General features: G+C 42.6%; 1 long non-coding RNA gene across 1 annotated transcript; it reads right to left on the reverse strand.

The window, feature by feature from the left end:
- Positions 1–1,157: 1,157 nt before the first annotated feature.
- Positions 1,158–17,713, reverse strand: LOC137637400 (uncharacterized). Its single transcript, XR_011043615.1, has 4 exons — positions 17,594–17,713; positions 16,033–16,245; positions 6,569–6,785; positions 1,158–1,530 (listed from the first exon to the last, which is right to left on the reverse strand). It is a non-coding gene; the product is annotated as an uncharacterized lncRNA (long non-coding RNA).
- Positions 17,714–18,817: the final 1,104 nt, after the last annotated feature.

The raw sequence follows: 18,817 nt of genomic DNA on the forward strand, positions 1-18,817 counted from the left end.
AGTGAGTTTAGTCACGCAGGCACAAAAACTAAATTTCCACCTACTCCTACACCTACAAAACGAAAGGTAGAAGAGCTAACATTCCTATTTTGCCCTCTGGACTGAGGGATCCTAATCACCAGCTAAACAAAAATACTATGTCATTCCTTCTTAAAAGTTTGGTCACAAAAGAAATTAGATTGAAAATTCATAAATGCTTGAAAGAGAATTCATATGATTTTAGGAGAGCAGCTAATTCTCCTAATTGTTTTATTAACTATAGCTCAATGGCTTACCAAGTCGGTGTTTGCCAAGCAGACAAAGATAGTGAATCCAGAGCTTAATAGAGCCTGTCGAATAATGACTGGCACATTACAGGCAACACCCCTACCATCTCTTTATACACTGCCCAGTATTGCACCACCTCATATTCGATGAGATGCCACTACACAAAAAATGGTCAAACAGACTAATGATTCAAGACATTCACTTCAAGGACATCTGGCAACAAGAGGGCATCTAAAATCAAGAAAAAGCTTCTTGGCCGTGAAGGTTCCTGAACATCTAAACCATACTGCCTACAGATTGATGAAATGGAGGGGAGGGCGACTGTAACTCAACCAATGAAGCACTACCTGACCTAGCAAACACCTACCTCGTGGAGCGTCCTTTAACAGACAGGAGTGGACCACCTTAAATAGAGGAAGATCCAAGGTTGGGAAAACAGGAGATAGACTACAAAAGTACGGATATGTCACCAATGCTAATTACCTACGATGAATTGCTCCAGACTATGGACCACATCCTCCGCTGCTGTCCACTGCGACCTGCATGTTCTGATGTAGATCTACAGGAAGTAAATGACAGAGCTATCCATTGGATACACAAGTGGTGGGATAAGATATGATGATGACCATAAAGAAGCATAATTTCCTTATTAAGACCATTGGCTCTAGGTCCCTAGTAGTGACAGAAGACATGGTCCAAGTAATTTAAGAGTTAATTCATTACTCGCTTATCTATGAATATGGAGTTTTATTAAACATTAAATCTAGAATCCTTCAAAATCATCAACTGGATCAAAAGTAACATTTAAAAGCAATCTACAGTATAACACTTTTAATTACTTTAGTAAGCAATCTGAAGGCCCATAATTCAAACCATTATTTAAATGGTTTATCAAAGTATTCTAGGCAAGTAACCTACAACATGATAGTAACACTAAACTTTATTGCATTACTTACACTCGAATTTATCCTTCTTGTTCATTCAATTGTGCCCCACCTCCAACAGTATGGAGAGTCAGCAATACACACATCAGGAGAGATTACAAAAATAATTAGAATTTTAATAACAAAATTTCTTTAATTAGAATGTCGAAGTTATTTCTTTTTAAACAAATTAAAACCAATACAAACCCGTCACTTTATGTTACCCTTCTATGTAGTCAACAGTCTTTTTGGAGGCTTAAATAGAAGTTGTAACAGCGGCTGTTAGGGGCTACCTCACTCTAGCTTATAGAGAATTCCTTAACCTCGTTGGCATTAGAAACTGCAAGTACAATACATATATAAATAATGTGTTTATTATGGCAGTAAATTTCAAAAATTCCATGAAAAATATAAAATATTCAGCATTCCAAGTCATAATTCTATGTAAAGTTCCATTTTACAACAGAGGAAACATGTACCATATGCTATGCCATATTCGACTTAGACTGTAAGGACAGTGAGACAAGCGTCACCAAGATCAACTGATACTTTATTCGAATGTGCACGGGAGTATATTACAAGGTGCAGACGGAAAGGTAGGATGACGCTGGCGCCAAATCAGATTGAAGTGCCCGCCAAAATATATGTGTTTTCTTACACTTACAAATATATGAATTATGGGCTAAAAGAAACATGTTATGAAATGATACATATGTTAAAATGTAGCTCTGGTAGAGCGGAATGTATATACATGGGAAACCACAGTGTGGCGAAAAGAGAATTCAAATAAATAAGTAGTTTGTCGATTTTCTGGACGACGAAGGGATCGGTGTCCTTACAAGACCATTTTCTTTTAAGTAGGAATTTTTTTTTCATATTCTTTAAAATCATAATTTATATTATAAATATTTGAAGCCTTTGCATGAAAGTAACTGTCTCCACAAACTATTAATGGTTACTATTTAATAGTATAGTATAAATCCAATATAAGCTACCTTACTAGACTAATATCAAGCTTGTGACAAAACGAGCGGAGTAACATCGAATCTTAATCCATTTCACCAAATGAATGGAGCGGATGTATAAAATTAGGAACCTCCCTTCTCAACTCCTAGGTTTAAAAACCCCATTATACCGTTTAGATGGTGGTGAAAAATATTACTAGTGTTAAAGTAACAGTAAAAGCATTAACTACAAAACTTTCAGGTTTCAAAGATATATCTGCAAATATCTTCTGAAAATAAATCATATTGTTACAAGAAACTTTTTATAATAATACAACATACCTCTTAGAGAGTTAATAAGTCGTTAAATGGTGGAAAGGAAAGTTCATAATACTAAACAAACTTGTTTTAACTATTTGGTTTACATTTGCCTAAGTTGCTATATAGGTGAACATAGCTATTTGTAATAAAATGAACTATATAGTACTACATAGGGTATAAGAGGTACAAAACCTTTAAAGCATGAGAGAATATGCACACGAGTCAGGATCATCTTGGACTAACAAAATCACTGAAGAAGAGGAATTAAAGCTTTTTGGCAAGGTCACAAGTTGTTACTTTATATGCCGACAATGAGCAATACACGTAAATATTGGCCTCTATAGTGTGGAAGCATGTATTCCACTATTTCCAATCTTATATCAATGGAATATGAACATGAGAAGGTAAAGAGTAGCTCCAGATGCCATCCACTTGAGTCGCAGCCGAGGAATCAGGTTTTGGGGACATCGTTAGATAAATTTCTTTCAAGGAAGGCCATCACTATCGCCAAGAGCCAAAGCTGCCCATCCACCAATGCAACTCTCATGAACTGGATTAGTCTTTGCTATATAATATTATACAGTTCCTGAATTGGGAATGGGATGAACTTTTCCACAAACCCTCTGGGACTGGAGGGACTACTTTTGGGTCAGCCAGACCATAATAATCACACCAGGCCTCATGCTGTAGCCTTGAAATCAGAATATGCCACAATAAGAGATTGCAAAGAATCTAACTTCAGTGTCTATAGTATTGAAACCATGTCCCTTACTAAATACTGGGAATGGGGAGGTCTTTCTGTAGCCAGGTACAGTCTGAGTAAAATCTGCAGTTCCACTAAGTAAAAACTAATTGACTGGATAGCAAGATGGAAGGAAGACACCAGGAATTGAGGTATAACAGAAGGCTTAAAAAATATGGCAGCTAGGAGCTATGGAAATAGCAAATACCTTTTAAATAATGCTTACAGTGAAGTGTGTGAGGTACACAGACTGTAATACCCTCCTTCTCCTGTAGGCCCTCAGGAGATTGGAAAGCAGGAATTACAACACCTCTTGGATGATAGCAACATCCAAATATAAATACTCTAGTGACTTATTATAAACGAAACCACAAGAGGTGGGCTGCTCTCCCCTGTAAATAAATCTCAAAAGATTTTTGCTGTGGCTTAGTATCTTTCATGGTAATTTAATCTACTAAAACCTGGAATTCCTCCACCTTTGAAGTTTGAGAGGTTCTCCAGTCCTTTAAAAGAAGATGCCTCTTCTTATAAGGTCACCAAATAAAACTCTGCTAACATGACCTAAAACAACCTGGCCATTAGTGTCTATCAGTGCTCTTGCCAAATTTCATCTTTCGAAAGGCCTTGGCTACATAAATCTTTAACCATGGCTCCCCTTCTTCACTACCTAGCAAGGGAAATACTATGAGTTAGATTTCAATCATGAATAACATTCATCACCTTTTTTAAGTATATAGGGCTTCCTCGAAACGCTTCATTACATTCCTCTAAAACCCCAATTTCAAATCTCCCACTTTGTGCCAGAAATGGAAATTCAGCAGGTCTTTACTTTTTGTTTGTCCTCGCCACCAATACCCAATATACTATTACCCATTAAAATTATTCAGTGCTATCTTCTATCTTCCATTTTAGAAAAATGTCTTGAATTTCCTCTATCACAATTCTTTGCTAGCCTGCAACGCATGTTCTTAGTAAAAGCAGGTGAAAAGGGCTAACACTATAACTTCCCTTGCTACCACACTCTCATTATTCCTGTTCATTACACACTGCACATTTTGTATTTTTATGTGCTTCCAAGGAAAGCAATTGAACCTCGATTGCCATCTTTCCACTTTCCTACCAACAACGTCGACCATTGCATTCAGTCCAATGTGTTATCTTCCGGACCAGATTGATCTACCTCACGACCCAAACACAGTGATCCTTCATGCATTCTTTGCATTTAACTAGGCAATTAGTCTAACTACTCTTTTACCAAATGGTGTCATAACTAGATAAAGTTCATAACTTACCTACTGTATAGCAATAGTTTACCAATTAAATTCTTTTACGACAAATTTTCAAGTTTATAGCATACAACCGATATTAATATACAGTGCAGTATTGTAATGCTATTTCCCAATTTAGGGCAGGTTCTGCAGTTTTCAAATGAAATATCTATTTTGCATATCGTAAGCAAGAGAAGAGGGTCTTATAACCATGGAAAGAGCACATGCATACAGTATTTAGATAGCAGAACCACAATACATTTTTTTCTAAGTTAAGGGTTATGGTGGCCTGTTGGTAACATCCTTGCCTAGTTATCGCCATACTGGGCGTTCGAATCCCGCTCAAACTCGTTAGTTCTTTTGGTCGCTGCAACCTCACCATCCTTGTGAGCAAAGGTTGGAAGGTTTGGGGGAGCCTATTGGTCTACCTGCTGAGTCATCAGCAGCGATTGCCTACCCCTCCCTGGTCTTAGCTTGGGTGGAGAGGGGGCTTGGGTGCTGATCATATGTATATATGGTCAGTCTCTAGGGCATTGTCCTGCTTGATAGGGCGATGTCACTGTCCCTTGCCTCTGCCATTCATGAACAGTCTTTAAACCTTTAAACTGTACATAAATCACCCAATAGGGATTGAAATGTGAGGCTAGTCAATGTATTGGGTTATTAGCAATACACATTAAAAATACTTTGAAAATATTCTCATTCATCTCATATGTTTTTATCTACAAAGCAAATGAAAATATAATTTTGTAAGACGAGAGAGAGAGAGAGAGAGAGAGAGAGAGAGAGAGAGAGAGAGAGAGAGAGAGAGAGAGAGAAATTTATCCTAATACTGTAATATGACATAAATAAAGTTGTGATATTCATTAATTGGTTACAGGATTAAAATCTCAAGGAAAATCAGGCTCGAGGTTAACCAGTGCTACAAGGCTGTCATACCCAATGGCCTAACAGCCCTAAAGAGGTCTCAACAGCAACAAAGTTACCACACCAATCCATTATGGCAACACCTCGATGTGAGGAGACACTTGTGTAAGGAAGATTTGTCCAGTTCAACTCGCATAGGAGAAACTTCTCAAAAAGCACATTCACACACTAATCAGATTTGCCACCAGCACCATGGAAATGTTCCCGAAATAGCTTTTTTTCAGACAGATCTTGTATACTTTCACCTTCTATCAGTCTGCTCTTTTTTATATGGGAATGACGGGCTTCCACTAAATCGGAAGGCAGCGAAGGCCATCTTTCTACCTTCCTTGGTTATCTAGTGATATACAAACAGTTCCCCATTTCACACAAGATCAAGTCTCATTTCAGATTTTGAAATTATGTACGGAGGTGCACATTCGAGCTGGGATCTGTAGGCTATTATATCAAAGTAGATCTATTAAGTTTTTTTCAACTAATTTCACACCTGGGGAACTTTTCCTTCTCTCAGACATCAGCTGAAGTCATGTTATTTCTGATAAAAATCCTTGGAAACATATTTTAACCTTAGCACAAGTTACCATAAGCCTCTAAAATTTATATATTTTTTTTTTCCACCTCAAGAGACCTTTGACCCGACTTGATCCACCATTAAACAAAAATTTCTATGACAGATAAAGCCTGGATTAATCATTTTGCAAAACAAGCAAGTGCTTAGGGCACCAAGGGAAGGGGAGAGTTTCCCAGTGCTAGGTGTACCTTAACATCAATGCCGCTCCTGGAACATGACCTCAAAAACAAAATAAATACACTAGATATACAACAAAGAACTCTGATCAACACAATTACTTTTAATATCAATATAGTATTAAAGAGACTAAGGACATTTTATAAAATTTGAGAATGCAACAAAAGCAAAATGGCAATTGCCATACACACAAAGTTCACGAATTTGTTCTTCGTTGTGGTTTTATCGGCACAATTACACTGCATACCAGCATAATTTATTTTGTCTTAAATTTGCAATCATCTTATGAAAACCATTAACATCATAATCTTGGAATTCAATACAGCAAAACCCAAAGAACTTGGTATGCATTAATTAAATATTCTTTTTCAATTGTAGTTTTAAAATGCACTATTTCAAAAGAAGTTAATAGACAAGAGAGAACTCACCTCCATTCACATTTACTTCATTACTAATCACAATTGACCAAAACTGAAGAATGAAAGTACCACATGAAGTCAACAGCTGGACCATTAACGAAACTTGACAAAAGTCAAAGAATTAATTCTAATCTTTCTAGTTTAATCTTTTGTTTTAGTTTTTTGTATACTTCAGGCATAAAATCATCTCTTGTCGAACTGCTATTCTTTCATATACTGATTAAACCTGAAAAAAAGGGAAAATATAATACACAGATTAACGGAATAGAATCTAACCATTAAAAATGAGAGTCGACCAGTCAACATCAAAAGATTTAAAACTTGAAAAATCAAGAAATTCTAATGTAATTTTGTATTGTTTCTAACTATACAAACCAAAGCCTTTATGTAGGAAGAAATTTCAGCGAAGCTGGAAACGGCCAAATGAACTTCCAAAGAAGTGTTGCAGGTGGGTGGACACAAGGTAACCCCCACATTGATCTTAATCTAAGACTTGTGAGGTGGTTGAGGTTGGCAGTGTAATTCAAAGGAATCAGGTTTGTACAGTTAGGAAAAATTACAAACACAGTACTGTAACTAAATATTTTATTTATGGCTACTCAAATACAAACCATTGTCCATTAATGAGACTTACGCTTAGGATAGAAGAAGTCCCTATAATCAAACTGGCTGGTTTACTTTCCTGGGAAATATCAAGACACTTATGTAGAGGAGGAAAATTGATGACTCCTGTCGCTAGCGTTGAACTAGGTCCTTTACCAGGTACAGTAACTGGTACAGTAGGCGGTCATGGAAGGACCTACATCTTTAAGAATAATATGTTAATGTATGGTCATTTACGAGAAATGGATTTGCATACATAACGTCCATCGTCCGCCTAATCTTAGAGGAAGAGGTTTGATACTTCTAATAAAGATTTTGCTGTTAAGGAAAAGTTGCTTGGTTGAGAAGCTTACTTGCTGTAGCCCAAGAAAGGGAAAGAAAAAAAAAAGGAAAAAGACCAGACATTCTTAACTCATAGTTTAGTTTTATGTCACAACCCCTATCTTTAGATGATATGCTTCTTGTCTCGTGAAAGGTACAAAGTCTCTTACATAAACTGTTGCTCAGTTACAAGCAATCCAAAGGTAAAGGTCAACGGGTGGAGTAATTCCTATGCATTTCTTGGAGGAGGAGGAGGTGGTTGAGCTGCACATTGGGTTCTGTATACTGTACAAGACTTCTTCAATGCTGACTTTAACAATGCGATAGAGTTCCAAGCTCTCCCAGCTGTTACCTTTGAAGGGCCTGGGCCCTTAAAGGTAACTGTTGAATGGATCAAGGAGGCCTAGCACCTCTCCCTCCATTTCTATATCATCCCCTCCATATACTTCCATAGGAAGAGTCACAGACTCCAGCACTGGGTTATTCCTCAGGGAGATTACCTCCTCCTGCTCCAACCAAGGCTAAGCGAGAGACAACTGCATCCCTCTTCTTCAGGATCCAGTTGGCCCCCGATTAGCCAAGAATGTTACTGCCTTCACACCCAAGACTAAACCAAGTAATTTTTCATCATCTTAAGATTTGCCTAATCCCGAGTCAGAGCAATGTGAACAGTCGCCCGTGACCAGTGGTCGCTCAAGATGTTGCTTGGAGGCTAGCTATGGAAGCAGCTTTCATACCTGCAGACTAAAAGGCCAAGAATGACGTTCCCTGGTGGTAGTCTCTCTGCCAGGGTTCCTGCTGTCAGAGCTGCTACCGTAAGATCCATGGGAAGAGGAGACAGGTCTGCTGCTTCCAGAAACTAAAAAAATTGTCGTCAAAAGAATGTGGGGGCAGGGTCTTGTTCAAATGGCTGGAGTGTAACTAATTCCCCTGATCAGATGGAGGAATTGACCCTATCATAAACCTGTGAGCAAGAATCCACCATGGTAACCTAAGGATGGGTCAAGACCCTTCAAAAGTGTCTCCTTTAATGGGCACCATAGTAGCCTCGCCGAGGTCATTGACTTCATGAATGAGAACAAGAATTTTAAAGAATGTTGACTCTGCCTCAGGATTCTCAGCTTTCATTGGCACATGGAAATGACAGTGTCCCGATAATCCTCCCTCCTCATGAGGGGGGACAACACATAACCCTTTATCTTATACTTCTTCTCTTTGGAGTATTCGTGAACCAGACCAAGGACAGCACTAGGGTGAGCCTCCGCAGAGGAAGGTATGGACAAATCGAACTCCCCTTCGGAGACTAAACTGTCCCTGGCTCTCATACCCTCAAGAGGCTGAAGAAGCACTACGTGTCTTAGCCTTTGAAGGGGAAACAAGGAATGGCAAATGAGAGAGTTGAATGAGGGAATGTCCATGGATGGAGAGGAGCTTTTCTAAACAACACACAAATGCGGCAAGACTTCACTGCTTCAAGTGCTGAAAGCAGTCCTGGGACATCACCTATCCACTTCGACACATTGGAAAGTCTCAGTGCATAAAATGATCTTGGAGCATGCAAAGACCTAGAGTCAAAGACCAGTCACTTCAAGAGGAAAGATCTCATGGAGTAGACCGGTCCCAGTAGGTCATTGGTTCTTAGTGGATAAAATTCCCTCAGTGCAGTAGAAGGTCACTATGTTGACTGTTATCGTACGGTAGGAACAGGCCGATATTGATCAAAATCCCTGGAGAAAGAGTCGTGTGCAACGGGGCCCAATTGCATGGTGTCCAATCGCATAGCATCCTAACATTTGGAGTCTGATTGTGAGGAGACCAATCACGTGATGACAGAGTATGTGGAGACCAGTTGTCTTACGGTGATTGATCATGCGAAAGACTGTCGATGATGGCGATGATGACAAGGAGACCAACTATCTACTTTGCTTTCACATTAACGGGAGGGAAGCCATCGTCACTAGTAGGAGCGAGGGGAAATATTGGAGGTTCCTTCTTCACCTTAAGTAGACAGTACACAAGTCAGGTATCATGGAACTGACAGCGTCCCAAGAATCCTCCCTCCTCATGAGGGTGGACAACACATAACCCTTTATCTTATACTTCTCTTTGGAGTATTAATGAACCAGACCAAGGACAGCACTGGGGGTGATCCTCCGCAGAGGAAGGGATGGACAAATTGGATTCCCCTTCGGAGACTAAACTGTCCTTGGCTCTCATGTCCTCAGAGGCTGAAGAAGCACTACGTGCCTTAGCCTTTGGAGGGAAAACATAGAATGGCAAATGAGAGAGTTGAATGAGGGAATGTCCATGGATGGAGAAGAGCTTTTCCAAACAACACGCAAATGCAGCAAGACTTCACTGCTTCTAATAGTGCTGAAAGCAGTCCTGGGACATCACCTATCCACTTCGACATGTTGGAAAGTCTCGGTGCGTAAGATGATCTTGGAGCATGCAAAGATCTAGTCAAAGACCATTCACTACAAGAGGAAAGATTTCATGATGTAGACCAGTCCCGGCAGGTCAGAGTTTCTTGGTGGATAAAATTCCCTCAGTGCAGTAGAAGGTCACTGTGTTGACTGTTATCGTACGGTAGGAACAGGCCGATAATGATCGAAATCCCTGGAGAAAGAGTCGTGTGCAACGGGGCCCAATTGCATGGTGTCCAATCGCATAGCATCCTAACTGGAGTCTGATTGTGAGGAGACTAATCACGTGATGACAGTATGTGGAGACCAGTTGTCTTACGGTGATTGATCATGCAAAAGACTGTCGATGATGGCGACGACGACAAGGAGACCAACTATCTACTTTGCTTTCACATTAACAGGAGGGAAGCCATCGTCACTAGTAGGAGCAAGGGGAAATATTGGAGGTTCCTTCTTCACCTTGAGTAGACTTCTTTGGGGATACCCTCTTCGTAGGAGATAAGGAGTCGTGCAAATGTCCAGAAGGAAGGGGACGAGGGCAGAGCCCATCATCCCGGCCAGCATTAAGTGTGCTCAGTCCCTTATGAGACAGAGCCTTAGCAGAAGGAGCCTTAGCAGAAGGAGCCTTAGCAGAAGGAGCATTAGCAGTTATAGAATGTATCGATACTCCTTCCCAGGGTCTGTTGAGCTCTGGGTATTGAACCATCTCTTTCACACATACGTTCAAAATCCCAAGAGACTCCAGCCTAAAGGTATTCCTGGACTATCTTCTCTGGAGCAGCAGGCATCACATCTAAAGGATCAGTAGATGGTGAGGGTGAAGATGCTGAAGAGCATGGGGGGGGGAGGAGGGGGGAAGTGCATGCTCTTCTTTTCTTCCTTACCAGGCTTCACAGGTGTAGAGTATTTTGGGGGCCGGCAGTGACGATACTGCAGTGGGAGAAGACGTAGGTTTCTCACCAGTAGCAGGTGAGGACTCTCAGTTGGTCAACACGTCTCACAGCTTCTCAACAGGTGAAACAGCTGAAGAAGAGGGCACAGCAAGATAATCTTCAGAGCCCTGGCATCAGCCAGCACCTCCAAAAGTTTGTCTGCAAACAAGGTGCCATTGACACTCAAAAAAGGTCACAACTTTCACAAGTTTAGGGTCAAATACACACTGTCACCAAGCTGCACAACGGAAGGCAAACTTTGGGGAAGAAGCAGAGGAATACCCAATAGCTTTGCAAGGGTAAGTCAGAGGCTCCTCCTCCCTTATTTCCTCCAAAGGACCCTGTCCTACAGGAACCTGAAAGATTTAACAAGTTTCAAACTTCCAGAAGATTAAAAGGATTTAAAGAGATTTTTCAACATCTCCAGGTCCAAAGCTGAAGAATACCTCTTTGCCCTCTTTTTCTCCTTTCCCAACTCCATCCAGAGCAGAGGAGGCTGCAACCTACAACCTGAGGCCACACTCCCGTGCAGATCTATTTGCACAGAAGTTCGATGGAATTGGCACTCGAGTCGGTGGAGGGAGAGAGAGCGTGAACGGGATGCGATACCCTGAACGAATCGCCTCGACCGTCCAGGGTTCAGCTCCGTGGTGAAACCACCTCTGCCAGTGGCTTTGCAGGCATCCACCCATAGGTGGACAAATGGGAGGATTGCTTGCCCTAGTGGGACCGGCCTCAGCCAGATCCCCTCTTTCCCTTTCCTCCACGAAAGGACTTCTTGTTGCGATAGGCTTGCTTAGCACCCTTTTGACCCTGCTGTTTTGGGTCTCTAGCCTTTTTCGGTTGCGGTTTCTGCTGTGGTTTCCGCTGTGGCTGAGAGGGATAAGGTCTGGCTGTTAAGACCTTTTGGATGAGGGAGTCCTGGCTGGACTTCCTCCACCTCTCTGCCACCCGTTCGACATCCTCGGGGTGAAACAAGGAATTGCCCTCGAAGGGTGCATTCCTTAGTCTCGCTACTTCGGGCTGAGGGAGTTGTCTGTGGAACTTGCCTATAATGGCATCCCTCCTCTTCAGGATAGTGTTAGCCCAAAGGTTTACTACCTGGTGGGAGAGAAACTCGATGGCCCGAGTGCCAGACAATAGGAAAGCCACCTAAGACTTCCTGGAGGACTCCCGAGACAGGTCCTTAAACCGAATCAGTTGTCCTAAGGATCCCAACCAGAAGTCAAGCCACGAAGCAGCCTGCATGACATACTTCGCCACCTTCTCCTGGTTAAGGATCTCAGAGGCCGAAAAGGAGACTGGAAGTCCCGTGAGTTTCTCAAAGGGTGTGGCCTTCGAGAGTGTTTCTATGGAGTGATCGGGAGGCAGCGTTGGGAGAGATTCCCCAAGAATCTCGTGGTACCTCCTCTCGAACACATACGGAGGAGGTAGAGGTTTGGAGGATGAGTTGGAGCGGAGCGAGGAGGTGGACCCAGTTGCCTGGGACACTGCCTTCTGTCTGGCACTCTTTAACCCCTTTGACCAGGGCAAAGCTGCCCTAGTCCTCTGGGGTTTCTGAGTGCTGTAGAACTGGTCAAGTACTGTTTCTTTTCCATCTAGAGGGGCTGCCGATGGATCTGGTAGCCCACTGATGGATCGGATGCAGGCTAGGGCCTGTTCCGCCTCCTTCCTCTCATCCTCTGTTAGCTTAGGGCTAGCAGCTGCTGGCAAAGCGTCGTCCTCGGGATCGCTCTACCCTTCCACATCCGAACTCTCACCCATAGGAGCCCGGAGTGGGTCGTAGTTGTCAAAGGGATAGACCGGGGATAAGGAGATTGCCATGGAGGTGCTTGCTTCCGGCTGCCTAGGAGGCAGTGAAGAAGGAAGCCTGGCCGAAGATTTTGGAATGGTAAATAAATCCTTCGGCTCCCTGCTACGAGGCAGGTGGTCCTCTGTCAACGAGGGCACAGAGGGCTCGGTTGGTCTACAGGAGGGATGGGAGTCCGCTACCAGAGGGAGTACTTCACGCCCAGTCGCAGGTCGTACCTCGTCAGGCACTATCTCGACCGGCGAGGGACGGAAGGAGTCGCTGTATTAAGTCACCCTATCCTCCTTGGGGAGCGAAGGACGAATCCTTTCCCTCTTTCCCTTGGGTTAGGCCTGTGGCGTCTTCAACTGCAGGGGGCTACCCTGAGGTTCTTGCCTACTCTCTTCCCGTGGTCTTTTATGAGGGATAACCGTTTCCCCTTGCCAGTCGGGCCTGCAGGCGCGGAACCCTCCGAACTCCTCTAGGATCGGAGGGAGGAGAGGTCCCAGAGACGAGAGGTGGCAACAAAGGGATCCTAGGAGTGTCTCCTAAGGACTAGGAGCAGGGAATGACTCGTCACGGCTTGATGCATTACATCGAATAAGGCGCGAAGCCATGGGGGTTAGTGGGCTCCAAGGAACTAAAGGGAGGGTCTTTAAGAAGACACGGATACCTGGGTTCAGAAACCTGGGCAGGTTTTTTAACCCTCTTGCCTGAGGGAGGCTTCTCAGCAGGCAAGATTGGCACAGGCCTACCCTTAGCGATAGGATCTGGGTGTAGTCGCATGGGCGACTGTTGTCTCTGTGGTGATGGGAGCTTATGAGACAGGAGAGACTGATGGGTGTCTCTTCTTGCAGGAAGGTTAACCCCTGCCACCAAAAAGGGAGACGGTATTTCGTTTGGGGATGAGGTAACCACCGAACCAACGCGGGTTTGGTTCCGCGAGGTTTTTAAATCACGAGAACCTTCTCCTGGTTGAGATGTTCCCGGGGAGGGAGCAACAGAGGATCGTGAACCACGATCGCGCGCTCTATCATAACTCGCGCAGCTAAGAACCCCCTCACTGCCTGAGGATTCAGCACAATATTGATTGTGCGTGCCAAGATGGCCCCGCGCGCACCAAGATGACCCATGCGCGCCAAGATGTTTGAGCGCGCCAAATTGGCCATGCACGCATGCCCTTTAACATGCCGCTGATTGCGCGCGCCTTGTTCACGCGCATAGCGCTTGCCAAGTTGGTAGTGCGCGCCAAGTCGGTCGTGCGCGCCAATTTGGTTACACGTGCGAGAGCTCTCAGCGTGACGAGAGTCCGAAAACACTCTGTTGTAAGAGTAAAACTCTTAGCGCTTAGGAGAGAACTCATTGCTACGGTCACCCGAAAGTTCACAGTAGCGTAAGTTGTGTGAGCACCAACGCTCAAGACAACGAGAGTCCAAAAATTCTGTCATACGAGTAAGACTCATAATGACTAGGGTCACGAGAACCCAAAGGTTCAGTTTGTAATGCGTCACAAGCCCCCGAAGGATCAGCGTGACTAAAGGCACGAGAGACCAGAGGCCTAACGTAGCCTGTGTTGCGAGACCCCGAAGGGTCAGCGTAACGAGAAACCAAAGTTTCCCTGTCACAAAACACCGAAGTGTCAGAGTGACTAAAGTTACAAGGGCCCAAGGGCTCAGCGTAACTAAAGTTACGAGACCCCGAAGGGTCAGCGTAGAGGAACCGAAATTCCTCTGTCATGAGATCCCGAAGGGTCAGCATGACTGATGGCCCGAAGGCTCAACATTACCATTGTTACAAGAGCCCGAAGGTTCAGCACAACTGAAACCCAAAGGTTTCGAGTCGTGTGAGCCCGAAGGATTAGCACGACGGAGCCCCGAAGGACTCCTACTGTCATGAAAACCCGCAGTATCAACATGACGAGAGCCCGAAGGCACACGATCACGCCAGCCCAAAGGGTGATCGTCACGAGACCCGGAAGGGTCAACGTAAGGAGAACCAGCAGGTTCAAAAAGACGTCTCCTCACAGCACAAGGAGGAGAACGTCCAGGATGGAGAGGAGTTACAAACCCTTCCACCCTATGAACATCCGGAGAGGAACATTCAGCAGACTCCGCCCGAGGGGGAGACTGATCCAGATCTACAGATAAATCTTCTGCAGGGGAGGAGAGTACCTGCGAAGGAGAACGTCGCTTAAGACAAGGTTCTCGCTCCGCCCCTGGAGGAGAACCATAAGCGTACGGAGATTGCTGATGATCAGAGGCGATCTTCTTTCGCGAACGAGAGAGATGTTCCTCCGAAGGGGAAGCCTGCCTTGGAGAAAGCCCTGCCATTGCCCCTGGTGGGTTAGCTAACTCCTCGGCGTAGGAAACAGACTCTAGGCCTGACCAACGGGCAGCAGTGCCTGTGCCCACATTAGGAGGATCAACCTCCGCGGAGGAAGGAGATGACCACCTTCTCTCTGCTCCTTTGAAGGAGCTCGAAGAGAACTTCCTTCGAAAGGGGGACATCGACGCCCAGCGATGGCCACAAAGACACAAGGTCTGAAAAGGAACAGGCGCTCCCTGGGAGAAGGGAAGGAGCCGACTCACTAAGGGAGCCGACACCTTCGCCTATCCCACAGGGTTGACCTGGAGTCACAAACCCTGCACTGCTACTCGGCCGTACCCCAGAAGGGCCCGGCCGAGAAGTAGCTTCGGACAGAGATTTTGGCATAGAGGAAGCAGAAGCCCGCGATTTCTTCAATTTCGAGGAGATTCACGCTTGACTTCTTTTTCCTTTTTACGCACAAACCTTTCCCGTCTCTACGGACAACATAAAGGTACCGCAGCAGCGGCCCTCACGACCAGGACATGTCCGCACAGCGGGACAATAAACACATACACCGTACACAAAAGAAAAAGGAAAAGCAAATAAAGTTAAGGCAGTTTAGGAGCCAGAAGTATAAGTGGTTACTCAGCTGATGGGTGTGAGTGAGCGGGGTAGCCGGTCTACCCCACCCCCTTCCGCTAACTAGCGGATGGGGGTAGTTATCCCTCACTAAAATTGTCTTGGATACTTTTCAGCATTGCCGAAAGTAATACCCTATAAATAGCGTAAGGTTTGTATCTGTGTCGGAACAAATAGATAAAAACAGCCAGTTAGGCAAGTCTTTATTTCACTGCTGCCAAAATCAAAGCAAGTCTAAAGAGCCCATTTCTAAGTAGAATTCATAATTCTATTAGAAGATGATCATTTGTATTCACGTAGGAACAAGTAAAAAAAAAAAAATTGGTCAACCGTTCAAACTGAAAATAAAAACCCTTCCCTCTCACAATGCTTCCAAGATATACCGGAGACCTGCAGAGAATGCGAAACACCTAATCTATAGAGCGGTATAAAAAATGCTAGTAGACTTTTTGTTACCTAACCCATGCCTCTGTTACCGTGTGAAGTAAATGTTCTACATCTGATCCTTTCAACCATCCTTATCACTTGCTTTCTTCTGAAAATCATATCAGCATATCCCAAACTATTTCTCCCTTGAAGAGTCAACATCTCAATATCTTTTTAGGTTCTGCAAATGGAGAAAATGTTCTCAACGAGGGGAAATGTCAAGTCATCATGCTTTCCAATTTCCTGTAAGGAACAAAATATGTCAGTGACAATTGTAGGGACATGTAAAATATACATTACATACCAGTACATTTTATTTTGTCCTAAATTTGTATGCATCAGCAACATAATCTTAGGATTCAATGTGGCAAAGATCAAAGAACTAGGTATGCATTATCTGGGTTTGCATTAAATGAATTTTTGACTACTTGTAATTTTAAAATTGAAAAAAATTAAAAAGAAATTTACTGACAGGAGAGAATAACTTACCTTTACTCACATTTACTTCATTATTAATCTTTACTGACCAAAACTGAAGAATAAAAGTAAAATGAAGTTAACAGCTGGACCATTAATGTAACTCGACTTCAAGTACAAGTATTACTTCTGATATCTTCGTAATTTAATCTAATTTATTTTTCTTTTTTCAGATTTTTTGTGTACTCCAGGACAAATAATTATCCCTTGGAGAGCTACTAATCTTTCATAAATTAAACCTGAAAAAGGGGAAAATATAATATACCATTTAAGGGAACAGATCTAACCATTAAAAAGATCAGCAGCAACTAAACATTCATCAATTAAAAACTTGAAAAATTACAGATTTTTAAAGTAATTAGTATATTTCCTAATTATATAAACCCGAGTTGTTTAATATAAGTATGATTTTGGCGAAGCTTGGGACAGCTCTTTATTCTTTTTGAGAGGTGGTAGTAGTGGGGGGGAGGGTAGGCCCCGCCCACCCAATAGATAGAGCAACAATCACTTTGACCTTAATGCAGAGGACGCCATAACCTACACTCATCACAAGGGGATGACTGCAAACAGAAGTCCCCAACAGATAACACAAAGTTAAAGGGGATTCACAAAAGGCTACTTTATGAAACTGTGGCACTTACAGCCAGGTCTCCAAAAACATAGCTGCATGTCCACTCATGGAGTCTCAATTACCAAAAATGCAAAATCTGAAAGATTTAGGATCAAAACAGCCAGTTTTTGTGGCAGCAGAGAACTGTCTTTATATGGCTACTGCCAAAATATAAGTAAAGGTTGGGCTGTATGTTGGGTGGGCCGGGTCTACCCTCTACCCGACAGCAACTATAACCACTTTATTAGGAGTTTAAATGGTTTGAATTCATGTAGAAACAAGTAAAAAACAGATAATTGGTCCGCCATTCATCGCAATGTCTCCAAGATATACAGAAGTCCCGCAGAAAATGAGGAAACACTAATCTAAAGGGGGTCTGAAAGTATATTAGCCCAGTTTATTTTACTTAACCAACCCCTCTACTGTACTACTGTATGAAAGCGAATTGCCCACGCCAGATCCCTTCAACCATCCTTATTCCTTGCTTTCTTCTACGAATCATACCAGAAAGTCACAAACTATTTCTCCCTTGAAGTGTCCAAGTCTTCCATTCTTTTCAGGTTCTGCAAATGAAGAAAATGTTCTTGACAATAGCAAAGATCAGTCATCAGGCTTCCCATTTTTCTGTAAGAAAGAAAATGTATCTGTGAAAATTGCATTATCATGATGAATATACTTATTGGATGTATATGCCTTTCAAGGCAGGAAAGAATGATGCAGTGTACATGGATATGAACATACTGTATTGGTGTATTTGTGCACATGTAGCCTACTGTTTATGGGATAAAACAGGAATGGAAATAAGAAAGGAAGAGATAATCAGAGTAACTAGTAGAAAAGTTACATCAGGTGAACATAAGAGTCAGAATAATGGTTTTTCTTTTTTTTAAGAGGAAAGAATGGAAGTAGTTACGGTAAAATATGTTGGTAAGGGAGAGTCAGGAAGGAAGTGAAGACGACGACTAAGAAACTACTGTATAAATGACGTTAAGAATGATAGTACCACTTAGAAAAAGTCCTATTATTGAGGAAACAAGCAAGTACTGAACAAGTGAAATATGAGGTTAATGGTGCAATGTGTAAGGGGTGCAATGCCCTATAATTAAGTTTGTGTAGGTGTACAAAGCAGTTTGTAATAAATTATTTACTCATGTAAAGAAATGGCAAATTGTTTAAGTCAAACAATGGCTCAAAGTATTTCAAGGTGATATCTTGGGGTTGAGGAAGAAGAGTCGATGACGATTCATTGTTTATTAATCAGATACCCAGATTACAAGTGCCTGCAATAGGCTCCGCACGTCTTTATAAATGCGCGGGAAAACATATCGTACACACGGATCCCACATGCCCCTCCAAGATTGACATGTAATAATTACAACAATTACACTGCAATCTGATAATTATCAAATGGGGTAAATCAGTAACAAAACAGATAGGATGCACGATGTAGCATCTAGCTACACAAAAATAATCAGAGTAAATAAATCAATAATTGCTTAATAAAATGGGTCGAATTGGCATAATAGAAATGGATCAACTGCATACTGCAAACATAGCCATACAAGAAAAAATTAAAACATTCACAGAACAAAGCAATGTGAGCAACACTATCAGATGTATAGTATAGCATGAATTTTCAATAATTCTTTAAAAAAAAAAAAAAAAAAAAAAATCCATAATAACACGTGGACAAGGAAATCATCTATTTATAGGCTAGCAGTACACAAA

The sequence above is a fragment of the Palaemon carinicauda genome, unplaced genomic scaffold, assembly GCF_036898095.1.
Source record: "Palaemon carinicauda isolate YSFRI2023 unplaced genomic scaffold, ASM3689809v2 scaffold700, whole genome shotgun sequence".
NCBI lineage: Eukaryota > Metazoa > Arthropoda > Malacostraca > Decapoda > Palaemonidae > Palaemon > Palaemon carinicauda.